The sequence below is a fragment of the Scomber japonicus genome, chromosome 11 (genome assembly GCF_027409825.1).
Source record: "Scomber japonicus isolate fScoJap1 chromosome 11, fScoJap1.pri, whole genome shotgun sequence".
Classification (NCBI taxonomy): Eukaryota; Metazoa; Chordata; class Actinopteri; order Scombriformes; family Scombridae; genus Scomber; species Scomber japonicus.
The window spans coordinates 20,611,395-20,625,287 of NC_070588.1; the positions used below are offsets into that span (position 1 = coordinate 20,611,395).

The following is a 13,893-nucleotide window of genomic DNA, read 5'->3' on the forward strand; positions in this document are numbered from 1 at the left end:
TTGGCTTGATATTGTAGATAAATGCAGTGATTTGAGTGCTCCACCTGGGGGATTCAAGGTCCTCATGTCTAAAACAGCAGATTTGTCTTCACTGAAACATCTTTATTCATCAGTGTGTCTTGGTGGCCCAGCTGGCCCAAACACCCATCTGTCCTCCAAACACTGAATTTCATTGTATAGCTGTGTCCTCAGTGTTACAGCCATGTTAATGTACCCACATACAGTCTAATAAAACAAAAATGACACAAGGCTAATCTTAAAAAAATAATCACAATCCACTTGCATTCTCTCAGTTTTAAATTACACATGCTATTCAGTTTTTACAGTCTGATTAATGGTAAGGCTACTCTGAACACACACAGGCACTTTTCTCTCCATTATAATGTAATGCTTTGAAAAGACAAAGTGCAGTAAATGTGGCAGGCAAGCAGCGGTTAAACAAGAGTGAGTGCTATGAAATATTCAGCCATGTCGGTGAAAGGAGAGGGAACTGTTCATAACCCGAGTGTCTCTCTCTCTCTCTCTCTCTGTCTCTCTGTCTCTCTCTCTCTCTCTCTCTCTCTCTCTCTCTCTCTCTCTCTCTCTCTCCCCCTCTCTTTCGTGGTGAAGAAGCGGCAGCAGCAGAGGCTACGACTGAAACTGGGTTAATAAGATCCAACGTCAATGGACCTCCCATCTCTTGTGCTCTAAGTGCACAAAGAAATCTATGTGCACTTAGACATATATTTTACATGTTTGTCTCACAAACAACAGCATTTTTTACTTTGTGAAGTTTTCCTGGAAGACGCACATCACAAATGATCAGCTGTGTTACATGTAACCCTTATTTGAAAATCTGAGTTTCATCAGATTTCCTAAAGGTCACCATGATCCTACCTTCACTACATTTTTTTCCTTCAAGGTAAATGTCGATACCTACAGATTTCAGACAATCTGCCCTTAATGTGAGTGTGTTTCTCCAACAACTGTGCTTGAACTGTCTCATAGTTGCTATCGTAAGCTTTAACAGGGCCAGATCTGTGGGCTAGACAGCAGACAATGCTTGAAATCTCGTCCTACTCACTGCAGTTTTCTCCTTTCAGCAAAAGAAACAAGACTGTTTCACAATTCAGACCAGCCTGCTTATATTGAAGACTGACGTGGCAAGGGTTACTGCTTGTCTTTGGCACCTGTCAGTGAGGCTGTTGAATTGTGAGAAATTAATCACATTAAGAATGAATGAAATGCTGATACGGATCATACGATTTGGGAAAACAAATGTGACAACTTTAAACAGGATAGCCTAGTGAGCTCCTAATCCTTGTGTGGGTACATTTAAATCGCAAAATCAGTAACCTGGAGGAGACCATCTCAATCCTATGCAGGAATCAGTTTAAAAAGAGGAGTAGAGAAGGTGATGTAGAGCTGGATGATAGTATTCCCATCTGTGCGGGTAGCGTTAAACAGCACAAGGCTAGGTGAATACAGGAACAAAAATGGGTTGAGACCCAAGCTGCCCAGCCTCAAAGTTACTCCTGGCGGTATGTGGGGAGGAAGGAGAGTTGAGGTTCAGTGTGTCTGAAGGGGCATCATGCTCAACAGCCTATTGTTGTACAAATAGATATGACATTCAAGACCTGGAGGAGTTCCCAGCTCTGCAGTGGAATGACCAATCATCTGCTCTGTCATCTGCGGATTAACTGGAGTTCTTGGAATTAACACTGCACCAGTAAATACCTGGCCTGGACCCCCCTCCCATTATGAAGCTGCCAACACTCCAGGGCTGGTCAAGCAGTCCTATTGTGGTCTCCACTACAACTAGTGCTTTTGGTGTTTCTGCTCCTGCTTGTGCTGGGCGTGTGATTGATCTCCTGCAGGTCCTGGTGCCTACCTCTCCTCTCCTCTTGCTTCAGTCGATGCTGAATGTGGTAAAGTGGAACCAGACTTGCCCAAAGAATTGAAATGAATGGGCCACTGAAAAGGTCAAGTGAATGGGCGCTCCCCAAATCTGATTTACTCATATCAACGCATGTGTGTGCATTCGTACCTACATAAACAGACTTACTGAGTGACAAGGGCTACATAGGCATAGGCACACACGAGTATGCATTATATCGAATGTATTACTATGAAAGTTAACTTATCTAGTGATAATTAAATTCATGTGTTGGATGTATTCAGACGACCCTCAGCTGTCTCTTGTGCAACTAATAAATTAGCAGACTTACTTGCTCAGTGCAGTATCTCAGAGATGCTAGTAGGTAACTTAACCTAAACTGGTTAGCAAAAGATTCAAATAGCATAAAAAAAGATGTGTGACAATCTCAATCTGTCACAGCTGTTTAATGACGGACAAAATTACTGCTTCCAGAGTTTTTCCCACTTAGTGATCACTGTCCTCTAGCCGGCTGCAAAGATCAAACTATCGAGTTTTACAAGAAGTGAAAACAAACTTTTAATGATCTTTTCTCAGTGACGTGTCTGTAAGTAATATACATCACATCTCTGAAGTACCAGATGCAGAGTTGGCATTGGAATATTAAATACATTGCTTGCTATCACTAATAAACATTACACATTTTAAGCAAGTTTAGGATTAAAGATGGATTAAGCCCCCTATCTCCATGAAATTATAAGTAATGCTCAAGACAAAGGACAAAGCCTGGGCTCTAGCAAGGCGTACTGGTGAAGCAGTCCATTGGCTGACTTTTAGAGTACTTATAAATAAATGCACATCCTCCTTCAGAAAAGCAAAATCCAATTATTAGAATTAATTTCTAGCTCTTCAACAAACCTGTCAGAAAATTTTGGAAAGCAGTAAATGTAATTAAAACAAATCCTCTTATCTATTCTTTATTATGTTTAATGGTTGCATAATAAATAACACATCAAGAGATTTGCCATGCTTTTAACCACACATTTTGCTGCTGCTGCTGGGAATGTGTTTGATATGGTGTACTCAGGATCTGTTCTTAATGGTAAGCCTTTTGTTCATGTGCCCTCCTTAAACCGTACCTTACAGTTACAGGAAAGCAACTGGGGAGGATAAACTAGACACTACATTTTAAAAGCTCTGTGCCCCATTTATTGCTCAACAAGTAAGATATCTTTTTAATCTTGCAGTCTCTATTGGATTTATCCCTCAGGTCTGTAAATCTGCACATGTAATCCCACTGCATAAAGGTAGTGATAACAATGATCTTAATAACTGTCGACCAATTTCCAAAATGTCCTGTCTTGCTAAAACCCTTGAGTCATTAGTTAATAATAATCTCAAAAGATTCTGTGTTAAGTCTACACCAGTCTGTTCTCAGAGATAAACAAAGTCCTGTCAGTCTGCTACTACTGTGTTTATACATGATACCTCCTGTTGACAAAGGGAAATTTTGCGGTGCTCTCTTTGTTGATTGATCTAACAGACACTGTTGATCATGCTAAGCTCCTATAGAGGATACATGATATTGAGTCCTGAAAATGGTTTCTGCTGCATAGACAGCAATGTCTGATTTTTGAAAATGATAATTCAGTATTTATACCACTGTTAAAGGGGGTTCCACAAGGTTCAATACTGGACCCTGCCTTGTTCACAATTTATATTAACAATATAGTGTAATTTATCACAAATTGCAATGTCCTTCTTTATGTGGATAGACATTTCTATATTACTTTGCTAGTACTGCTCACACAACCACTGAAATCCTACAAGCCTTTTTTGTGATTATTAAGATGTTGTGGACTATAGTTTGCATATTGCCACTCTGAATGAACACAGTATTGAGAGGGTCCCTGAGTATACATATCTTAGTATCTGGCTGGATCAAAAAGTTAAGTTTAAATTTAACATTGACACACCTGTCAGCAAGCTACAACAACAAAATTGATATATTAGTAAGTGGATAACTGAGGCCTTATCTATTTTGGATTATCGTGATGTTCATTCATTCAACGTTACACAGGTAAGATACTTGCTATAAAAGAAGTAAAAGTAATATCTATAGACCCTACAACCCTTACATTCAGATTTATTACTGACAGTTACCCTACTGATCATTGCATCTTGTATGTAAAGACTGAGTGGGAAACTCTATAAGAGTAAGATGTGACAGGCATTGGTATCTCTTTATTATAAAGCCCCAACATGTTTTTAACCATGTTTGTTTTTCTCATTAATTAATTTGTGTGTGTATTTAATTTGTTTTCATTGTACTCTTGGCATCATTGAAAATGAGGGTGTGCCGTCAATCATTCCTCCAGGTGTAAATAAAGGTTAAGTAAATGAAATATTGAGGATGCAGTGGGGAAAATGTCTAACTGTGTTATTTTAACAAGGTAATTGTTATCATTACCACCTGATTTACTTCTTTGATGTAACCGTTTTAATTACTCATTTTGCAGAAGCTTTTGTTCAAAGAGATGTACAAACGCAAGCCGCAGTACATTCAGAAGAAGACTTGTAGAATACATACAAGTGCCACAAGGCTGCAGGTGCATGAAGTAAAACAAAGAGCACAACGAATTACCTTTTTTTTTTTTAGAGAGATGTATTTTACACTTAAAGCAATAAAGTGCATCGTGTCAAGCAGGGTAATTGGACTCATGTCCTTTTGACAGGCAGGCAGGCAGTAAACCACTTCACTACATGTCAGTGAATGAATGAAATGCCTTGTAGTTAAAATACAGAGTGCAGTTGGTTTGCCAGATATCGACTTCATTTAAACACGACACGATTTACAATGCAGAAGTCAAATCCTCTGTACCTTGGATGTTTTTTAGTTGGCAGTCTGGGTGTATGGCTGAAAATGCCGACCAGTCGTCCACTAGTTTGGCCCAGATTGAAATATCATGGTAAATATTAGATTGATTAGTATGACATTTTGTACAGATATCTCCTGTTCCCCAGAGGATGTATGCACCAGGGCGTTAAAAACAATTCTCTACCTGATGAATTGTAAAAAGCACCATTGTCTGGTTAAAGATCGACTTTGTCCTGTATTTTGATTTATGATGAAATACTTGAGGAACTAGTGACATTCCTATCAGCCTCAACTGTATTTTTTTTAAGATTTATTTTGGACTTTTTTGCCTTTATTCAGTCCGTAGGTGGCAGAGAGGCCGACAGAAAACCGAGAGAGAGAGGGGAATGACCTGCAGCATAGGTCCCTGGCCGGATCTGAACCAGGGACGCTGCATTTATGTGGCATGCGATCTAACCATTCTACCACCATCCGCAACTGTATTTTGTGTGGAGTGCCAAATGAAGGATGGTGAACATGGAAAATAGTATTTCTGAAGCATATTAATAAGCATCTTAATCATCTTTAGCTCAAAGCACTGCAGTTGCTACAGCCTGAGACTACAGACCCACTGTAGGTTCTTGGTCTTGTTATATTATACATTGCTTGAAGAATTAGAGACTGACTTTAATGACTTTGAATTTCACAGTGCAGGAAATGGTCTGAGTCCTTTGTGGTGATTTTAACGTAATTGGGTTGTTTGTTGTTTTTTTTTTGTTTAAAAAAAATTAATAGCACAGCTTTTATAACACGTTTTTATAACACAGCATTAAGTAACGAAGAAATTTTCCTCAAAGAAGTCATTAGGATTGTGACTGTATACAGAAAAACATTATGCAAAGTGATCACAATATAATGGCTCTGTGTGAAGAGCAGAAAAGGCTTTCTTTGTATTTCTATGAGAGATTTTTCTTAAGGCATATTATGACTTCCAGAGGGATGAAAAATACATTTGTTCAAGGTCAGAACACTGAACCTGCGTGAAGTCATCGCTGACCACCTGCTCTAAGTGTCTTTCTCCTTTTCACCTTAAAATCACGACAGTCTTTTCTCCCTCTGGCAATTTATTATTTCACTGGTTGCACCCAAAAACACAAGAAAAACAAATAATCCATTTTCCATCTCCGGTTCTGTGGTTTCTCTGCTTGTCTGTTTGAAGGAGTGGCAGCCTCTTCCTCAACCCACGCTGCCCTTTCTTCTTAATTAGCAGGTAAAATGGCACAAACAACCTATCAATGCGAGGACAATAAGCAGCATTCAGATAAGAATAATGGAGGAAGGTTCCATAAAGGTGAAAACTAGAGAGTGGAGGCGAAGAATGCTGCAAGTGATAGAGAGGAAATCTGACAGAAAATGGTTTTTAGAGGCACTAACTCTGTTGGTTTGTTTTTCCTATTTTCTGCTCCATTGAGCCCTGCAGGAAACTGAGAGGCATACAAGCTTGATAGGTCATTGGTGATGATGGCACCTCTGGGAATTGCAATGTTACGGTGGCTGTGACATGTGTGCTCCCCCAGGCAGCATGGTAGTGGTCAAACACAGAGGTTTGTATGCTAAAAAAGAAAGCTGAATTACAGTCAGCGTTTGTGTCCACTGCTTTATCTCTTTCGACATTTATTAAGGAGTCAGCATGCTTCAAATAAATGCTACCTGATTCACCGAACATTGTTTTTAACCTCCTCATGTTTGAATTGGTGGTCATGCAAGAAATTGTGAAGTTTGTCAGACTGTGGAGGTCAAAGAGAAGCAGTTCATTTTTGTTTTCCCAAATCATGCAACATAACCAATCTCACAGTAATGTGTCAAGACTGTCAACTGTGATTATCTCAATCACTGCCGTGTTCACTGTCACTGTAAATGTGTTTAGTTTAACTCTGCCACCGTGTTGGATTTGTCTATAGCTCGAGGAAAATTAGATCATATGATGTGTCGTGCAAACATGTCTGAATGCTAAAGTAATTATAGCTGCTGCTAGAAAATGACCCTCATATTTGCAGACAGTGTACAAATCTGCTATCATAGAGCAGGAGGAGGGATGATCATTGGGATTGAACAGTCTTCATTCATGTTGTTTGGTTGTACAAATGAAAAGTGATGGAAGTAGTTGTGTATGATATGAAGTCCTGCCTACTTTCAACTATCAGTTCAGTTTTTGGAAAGTTAAAAAAAATCCCCAATAAGTAAAGTGTCAGGGTTTTCGTTGTACAACTAGCATATTTGACTTGTTTGACCATTTTTGTACATCCACCATTTTGGTGACAAAGTAAGCAGATTTCAAATTTCTCTCTCAACCCTAACCCTTACCTCTTTTGACATTCTCCACACAGACACTTCTGTCATACATTTGTACAACCGAGCACAACACTGTGAACGTCTGTGAGGTGAGATTTTCTGAAAGTGTGCGCCATCATTCACATCTAAAGGATTATTGTGTGTCACTCTTCTTTTTGATGCCACACTATTCACATCTCCTTTTAATGTGGCCGCTCTGAACAGCTCTAGACACTTTCAGATGTGTACTGTAGGAACTAGTTCTCAAGCACGCCCAGCTTTTACAAACTTATCTTTCTCTCCTTTATTCACACCTATCTTCAGTGCAATCTTGAAATTTTGTGGACAGCCAGACAAATCAAGCCATCTGCCGCAAGGTGATATCACCACACTGTAGACTCATAGTCAGAGACAAAACTGGCAAGTCACAATAATGCAAAGTGTCAGGCTTGTCAGAGCTGAGTTATTCATATTGGTGTCTAATGTCGCTTCATTACCTTCAAGCCATCCAACTAATTAAGGTTTCTAATTGGATTCTGATTGGGAAACCATGATTGTTATTGACATGCAGAGTCCAGAGAATGAGGAATGTGACGGATATAAGCCTCAAAAGGTCTTTGTGTGACTGGCAGTAGCATGGACAGTATGTCTGAAAGGTCTCCAGGCAGGGGGGGGGGGTCATTTCAGCATTGCAGTGGTGCAGATATGTTATCTGCCCTGAGGTGATGTGTGTGCATCGGAGGCTAAGAAAGAGTCAGAGAAAAAGAGAGAAAGATAACGAGGTCACCACTTAAATGAAAAGTACACTCAGGCAAGGATACTTTCCGCTCGGATAAACATGTCATGTATAGTTGAATGTGCCGTCGCTTTTCACCCAAACCAGTCCTGTGTCTCTTCCCAGAATCCTCTCCCACTCTCCTCCAGCATGCCAGATCTAATCTCGAGCTGTCTGTGGAGACCATGGCTGCCTATTGATTTCACCTCGCTGTGAACACAGGTCCACATCCGGCCTCAGGATGTGGCTTACATGCAGGGAGATACACAGCTGAGATAGCAGGATAAAACTTATTTGCTTCATTTCCTTTAAATTGAGATACGCTGAGTGAGCTGGAATCTATTTTGAGATAGAAACAGCAATCTTATGGATCTTTGTAAGAATCTGCAGCTTACGTGGTGCTCTAAAAGACATGAAGCATGAGGAAGATACTGAAGGTCACTTTATACACATAAAGACCAGTCTCAGCAGTGACAGTGATGTACTGTCACTGCTGGTGCATCTGATTGGCTTGACTCTCTGGGTTTTATGTGCAGAAATCTATGTTACTGTCTTTGTGCTTCATATCATCCACCTTACATAGAACTGCAATATAATTTTATGTTTGTTGGGAGTTGCTGTGCTTTGATCATCGTTACGTCTCTCATTGTTGTTGAATGAATCCTTGAATAAAGGATTCAGGCATAGACTGTATAAAAGGATTTAGGCCATTTAACACCTGCCTGGTTTTAAAATCCAGTTTGTTCTGCTGTCTTGTGTGATTCCTCCGTGGGCAAATAAAAAAGATGTGTATGTTCCCATTTACACACAGTTTTAAACACTTTATTAGTGTGGAGTTAATGAGGGAGGGATGATGACAAAGACGATAATAGAGATCAGAACATTAGCAGTAAATAAAGAAATATATCAGTGGAGTAAATCATCATTATACTCTTTTCAGTGCTTACTTAACATGTAATGTAATATAAATCAAACACTGAAAACAACTGATCATACATTCAAACTAATGAATTAATTTAGGGGTGTAGCTAATGATTATTTCCACTGAATTCGACTCATCAACTTGCAATGATATAAAATAGAGAGAAATTGCAATAAAAAAGTTTTTGCTCGATGAATTACAATTTATTGATGATCAAAATAGTAGCAAAAATATTTTCTGTTGACTGACTCAGTGAAGCTCTAAATTGAACACCAAACATGTCATTAAACACTCAAACTAAATAATGAAATACTAATTGAATAAAAATGGTCATATTGTCCATTGGTGATAAACACTATACACATTTTATATTGTCATAATGATGGCTTGGATGTTTACATGAACAATTACAAAGTGTTACTCAAAAGTGACATAAGTGTAGCATATGCAGGCCTATTGAGTTGTGTGGAGACTTGTGATTTAACAGGTCTGCTGTACGAGGAGTCCAGAGATCAATACGTACTAGTTGGAGCAGAATTACCGAAGCAGAGTTTTCAGAATATGTTATATTCTCTGGTGTGTGCCATGGCGCCGGTGTTAGCAGCTGTGAAGTGTACCATTGCTGATGAATTATTGATGTTTTCTACACTTAGAGCATGTCCGCCTGTTTGTATTTCTGTTTGTGTGTGTTTGTGTGTGTGTGTGTGTGTGTGTGTGTGTGTGTGCGCGCACACCATATACAATCCTGTGTTGGCTGGCTGCAGTAATATAACTAGTATAACTAAGTATAACTTGTAAATGATCTGGACTTGCTGTACTTATCAACCTCCTCTATGTGCATTGTGTGATAGTGTAGCCTATAAACTAGAAAACAAAGGGGTCATTATCCAGAAAACGCTAGCCTCCCACAAGATTAAAAATCTGCTGACACAAGGCAAAGGAGCTACTGAATAATTTATTTACTATCTTTAAGACAAAAAAGATCACTCAAGTCAAAGATCTGTGCTGCTCCTCATTGAAATAACAAGGCTAAAGCTGAAGTCGAACCATGTGAATTTAAAGAGGATGGGGCTGACCCACATTTCTGTAAAAGAAATACATAGCACAACTAAATATTCTGTTGGCCTCATTCATCCCACTTTAACTCGCTCATCGAAAGGTTTCGTAACTGCATTCACATGATGTGTAAAGTGTGTGATGCACTCAAAGCTTCTGCACAAAGTGATATTGCTGCCCTGTTGCTGAGATCACATTAAGGTTCAGAAGTGAAGAGTGAACAAGATGGAGAAATATTAGTTGAGTGCAGGTGATGTCAGGAAAAAATCCACTTTTCTATCTAGGCTGGGAGATAATTCAATATGCAGTTTATTGAATTTATCAAAATTGTGCCATGATGATGTCATGTTATACAGTAGTTTATCATTTCTGCTGTCCAAATTAAGAGTTTTGACTAAGCTGTGATTTTACAAATAACCTAAAAAAGCCATTTCAGCCTTTAACTTTCCATCTAGCGCCGGCATCAGGTCAATTACCTACTAAACTAATGACATTCACACCAGCTGTACTTTGTGTTTAATGCTGGTTAGTAAATGTTACTGTGCTAACATAGTACGCTAAGAAATAAGATGGTGAATGTTACACCTGCTAAACATCAACAGAGCTGCTAGCACTGCTGTAGACGTTTAGTTTGATGTAAAACATATTAAGTATATTACATTTAGTTTTTTGTAATACATATAAGTTTAACAATGGAACACAGTTCGTTAGTTTTGAGGTTTCAAGTTGTTTTCTTTCCTTGGACACAGCAGGTGGGGGTACAATATCTCCACAGGTCCTTTTAGTAGTAGTCCTGAAGCTTTCTATTATATCAGCAGATGTACTTAGCCCAGTTGTCATGACACTGTAGATTTAGGGAAATTGATGAGAAGTCCTTGAAGTGATTTGAAAAAAAAGTAAAATGATTGAAAACCGTAGAACAGCCACTAAATGGCCCATGCAACCAGCATGCAACAAGATTATTTTGTCTCTTGATTTTTTATTTAAGTTAATAGGAAATTATTTATTATTTACCTAGTTGTAAAGCTTTAGATGTTCAAATTTCAATTTCTTCTTGGCCTTGTTGGCTTAACATCTGGTCAAACGCCATCTACTGATGAGTTTCATGTGAGTACAGAACAATGGACCTGGTGAGAATGCTTCCTCAGCATACCGTGTGTGTAATTTTGACCTTATTGGCCATATTGTGATGTATATTAATATCAGAGAGTATTAATATTAATCATATCGTCGTATCAACCAGCCAGTGGATCTATAGATCACTGAATGAACTATGAAGTGTGAAACTGTAGGGAGCATATCGTGTGTTTATGTGCATGCATGAGAACAAACAAAACATAACTCATAAAAACATTACTGCATAGTGCTACTTATGATCAAAACCTCCACAGGGTGCCTTTAAATAACTTTGTAGTGCTGAATATAGTCTATGATAGATTATTAATTTCGGGGACATAAAGAGAACATGCAGTAAACAGTGAGGAGATGCTCCTCCTCAAAGATGATTAAACTGGTCATACTGTGCTTAAGTCTAGTTAGCAGAACATTCCAGTTTCAAGAGGCCTGAGCATCACATTGAATTTTTTATGTGGGATTATATTTTTTCTGCAGAGCACAAGGCAACAAAGAGGCCAGATATTTGTTGTTCAAATAGCAGGAGCACTGATGAGCATAACATGTTGCCAGAGGGAGACACACTCATGCCAAGTTGAGATGCTGAAGAACAGCAGAATAACAGAAATTTGCCCTCAAAGAATACTACATAAATAAGAGTGCATTTTTAAAGGGAAGCATTATTTTATATTTTTCTTATTGTCAACAAATACCATGAAAAGAAGATACTTTATTACTTCTGACTCAAGCCCAAGTCTATCGGTTTCTTCTGATGATCCACATTATAGATACATAGCTTTAGTCTCAGTAGTTTCCTGAAACAGCTGGCACTGTATGTTTTAGCAAATGTTACACTAACAGGAGTAAATAATGAATCTGTTGGGAACTGTTTTTAAACATGGATTTGGTGCTCTAGTGAATACAGAAGCAGCATGTGTGAGTGAGAATGATGCAAAATACAGCACAGCAACAGTGTTCGTGGTAATAAAGACATGTAGCGAAATGGGGGGAGATATTTTAGACCCCTTGGTTTTAAAATTAAAACTCAGATTCATTTTCTCAACAATCTTATGTGACTCACTTGTATGAAACTCTCCCAGTTGAATCATCACAACTAAAGATGAACAACTACATTAGAAAACATCTGGGTAGCACTTAACTATTACTGAGTGTTGAGGAAACTAATTATACAATCTGCAGTGTGAGACGGTTTGGATTTAAGTTCTGGGTCACTTCTTAGTCAAAAGTCGAAATTATGGAAACTTGTGGCCATAATATAAACCTGTAGATTTGTCATACTATCCTTTCCTGAGTTTCTGTGTTCAGTAATATTAAGGAAATGATTTAAAGAACATATTAAATGGGAATGAGGACAACACTTCACAACTCTATTGTAACGATGTAGCTCATTGATATATTCTTTAATAAACTACAGTGTCCATGTTCACTGTAATGAAGGACCCCGTCACCCAGTGCAACAGTGTGGACTGAACTACGTCCTGCTTTAGATACACATACAGTACTTGTTAGCAGCATCGCTTCACTGTTGGTTTTGTCTTTTCATGGTATTTGTTGAAGAATAATGAAAATATAGATGGTTGCCAACTTCTTCTTTAAAGGACTCTCCTGGTCTCTATTTGCAGAGTGCTTCCATCCAAAGCTAAGCATACCCCGGTGTATCAAGTACAAACTGAGACCCTTTTAAAAGGTCAGAATGCAGTAAAATAAAATGAATCATCTTGTACATATTTTTTCCCTTGAAAGCATTTACATGTAAAGGTTTTCCTTCTGGGAAAAAACATACTGTACTGTACATGTTTACAACTACACACAGTTCAGGACTGAGTTGAAAGTACATGGCCTTGGTTTCTAACTTCAAGGCCCCGTTTTGTTAGCCATTTCTGTTCACCAGCTGAATGCTCAGTAATGATTGTGTTTTATGTTTATACTGTGTTCATTTCTCATCCATGTATCCACTGTTTTCCACCAACTAGAGCCCAACTGCTTTAAGCGCACCTATGGACTTTACAGTGCCTATAAAAAGTATTCACCCCCTTTGGATGTTTGGCCCCTTTTATTGCTTTTATAAATTGAATCATGGTTATATAATTTGGCTTTTTTTTTTTTTTTTTTTTTTAAGAATTTACAAAAAAAAAACTCTCAAAGTGAAAACGGGTAGGGTTAGCCTATATATATTGTAAAATGAGTGATTGCATAAATATTCACCCCCTTTAAAGTGACTGACCTAATTCAATAGAGGTCCAGCCAATTGGTGCAGGTAGTCTCACAGTTAGTGAATGGAGATCACCCGAGTGCAGTGAATGTGTCTCAAATGAATATAGTATAAAAACACCTGTGTCTGGAAGGTCCAGTCACTGGTTAATCAGTATTCCTGCTACAACACCATGGAGACAAAAGAACTGTCCAAGAAATACAAAAACATTTCCAAGTCACTGAACATCCTCTGGAGTTAAGTTAAAACCATAATTTAACTGAACATCCTCTGGAGTTCAGTTAAATCCATCATTTAGATATGGAAGGAACATGGCACATGTGTCAATCTGCCTAGAGCAGGCCTTCCTCACAAACTGAGTGACCGTGCAACACAGCTGTGACTACACTGAAGGAGTTAAAAGCCTCAGCGGCTGAGATGGAAGAGACTGCATACAACAACTGTTGCTGTATGGGAAAGTGGCAAAGAGCTACTGTTGAAGAAAACTCATATTAAATCTTGACTAGAGTTCACCCAAAGGCATGTGGGAGACTCTAAGGTCAACTAGAAGAAGATTCTTTGGTCCGATGAGACCAAAATGGATCAATCTAATAGAGAATTTGTTGCTGGACTTGAAAAGGGCTGTTCAAGCCGGATCCCAAAGCAACCTGACAGAACTTGATCAGAATGGAGTAAAATTGACAGAGACTCCGTGTTATGATTGCAGCCAAAGGTGCATCTACTAAATACTAACTTTATGCAGTCACTTATT

The 13,893-nt window shown here is 38.6% G+C and overlaps 1 protein-coding gene across 3 annotated transcripts in view; it reads left to right on the top strand.

Annotated features, from left to right (window-relative positions):
• The window catches only part of sytl5 (synaptotagmin-like 5), a 40,449-nt gene that overhangs the window by 5,577 nt on the left and 20,979 nt on the right, over positions 1-13,893 (top strand). The window contains exon 1 of one of the 3 annotated variants that reach the window (XM_053329224.1): positions 10,868-10,926. The exons of the other annotated variants lie outside the window; for them this stretch is intronic. The gene's annotated coding sequence lies outside the window, so the exon portion shown is untranslated. Of the gene's footprint in view, positions 1-10,867; positions 10,927-13,893 lie in introns of those variants that run through there. 3 annotated transcript variants of the gene reach the window in all.